This window comes from Etheostoma spectabile, chromosome 1, assembly GCF_008692095.1.
Source record: "Etheostoma spectabile isolate EspeVRDwgs_2016 chromosome 1, UIUC_Espe_1.0, whole genome shotgun sequence".
Lineage (NCBI taxonomy): Eukaryota > Metazoa > Chordata > Actinopteri > Perciformes > Percidae > Etheostoma > Etheostoma spectabile.
In genome coordinates, this window is record NC_045733.1 from 24,529,722 (window position 1) to 24,531,720 (window position 1,999).

Consider the following 1,999-nt stretch of genomic DNA (forward strand, 5'->3'; position numbering starts at 1 on the left):
TTTTTGTTTTTTGCTGTTATTGAAGAAAATGCTGCTGCTGTAATAACGAAAATTTCCTCGTTGAGGGATGAATAAAGTATAATCTAATCTAATCTAATCTATATAAAGAATTTTAGCCCATGCCTTAGGCTAACCAGCTACGGCGTGACTCATATGCACACAACATATTATTTTGAGTGAAAGAACAAACAAAAAAAAGTCCAGGGTACAAGACTGTGCACATATTTTCATTATCGAGCAAAGGAACTACTCATCCCACAAACCACAGCGCACCACTGAATAAAGGAAGCTAAAGTTTGTTTAGCTAACAGCTAATTTGGCCAACTGCTAGCTGAGACAGCATGTAATAACTTTAAAAGACATTCAAAATAAAACCTGAAAATAACCCTTAATATATATAACAGCTGTTATGTCAGCTATAGCCTGCTTTTCCCAGTGTTAAGTTTAAGTTAACATTATTTTAGACTAAATCAAGCTGAAAGCTAGCAGTTAACCGAATTGGCTGTTAGCTAAACTAACGTTAGCTCCCCGGCGGAGGCTAATGGCAGAAGCGTGGAAAAGATCGTGATTCGTGCAGTGTTGTAAATCCTCGTAAAACAGGATTATCATCTTGCACATGCGCACAGATCGGGTATTAACAGCTCCCCCTCCTCACCAGGATGAGTGCCACCAATTACAGGGGTCACTGTGGGATTGTGGGATTGTTCAGGATTGTGTGTAATTAAGTACTTATCCAAGACATTGTGAATAAAAGACATTTATCGCAAAACAAGGTTGGTGCCCCATGAACTTTTGGCATCTACAGTATATGAGCATATACAATCGCTTAGTCATGTTGTAGCTGGTTTATAGTCTACCATCAACGGTTATGATTTAATGGCTTATAGGCCTACTCCAATTGTCAATGGAGAAATTACAGTGTGTTTTTACTTTCGGAACCCACTGTGGGTGGGACTGTTGAGCTCTATAATACAATTTACAGTGATAACAGTGGCAGACTTACCACTTAAATGCATTGGTTAAAAACGTAAAAGTGGCAGAAAGTCAGCATCGTCAACAATGATGACTAATGCAAAAGACATGTAACACTACATAAAGTAAAAAGCATTGTTCTTGTATTGAAGTGTACAGTCAGTATGATAAGTAAAAACGTAAAATCTGACCGATGTTTAATTTGAGCATAACGCAGTTTGGCGGAGTAGTTTACATGTAGGCTAAATGCTTGTTTGTATTACCGGTATGTCTCAGTTTTAACGTTACAATGGAAAAAGCTATTAGGATGAGGACTAACCGATGTGTTTGCTTGGGGTTTCTTGAGTGTCACCGTTCCCAAATCTAATAAAGAGCAGGAAAGAACTAACAAAACTCTGATAGCTTCTAGCTTCTAAGATCAGCTGTTGCTGTTTGGAAAATCGCTGTTGGGGTGAGGGATTCAGCATCCAAAAATAACAGTTAATCCTTGGCCTGCTGCATTGAGACCTTTAATCAAATGAATGTTTCATACTTTTGTAATCAGCTACAGTACATAAACACATAATACATCAAAACCTATTTTCAAGTGTATACCATATTGGACACCTGGAAATAATACGACCCTGATTATAAGACAATCCACTTTTTCAAGACCAAGGTAGGTGGTTTTTTTGAACATTTTTTAACTAAAATCATGTTTTCAATATCTTTCAGATCAAACTGTTATCTTGAAATTAAATTAAATGTAATACATTTATAAATTAATAACTTATGGTATTTACCGTAAATATCATAAAAATAAACTGTACTATTTTGAAACATCTACGGGTATTTGATGGCACAATTTTAACATTCACCCCTCATACCACATTGGGCAGAAAAAGTCTGTTAAACTGCAACCACATTAGCATGGACATGATTACATACATTAGTGATATGAGTGGATTTATTTTATTTTTGATAACTTTTTAAATATCAGAATTTAAAGGTCCCATGACATGCTGCTTTTTGGATGCTTTTAAATAGG

General features: G+C 35.9%; 1 protein-coding gene across 1 annotated transcript in view; it reads right to left on the reverse strand.

Annotated features, from left to right (window-relative positions):
* loxl1 (lysyl oxidase-like 1) overlaps nt 1-1,999 on the reverse strand; it is a 16,358-nt gene that overhangs the window by 563 nt on the left and 13,796 nt on the right. The gene's annotated exons all lie outside the window — the stretch shown is intronic.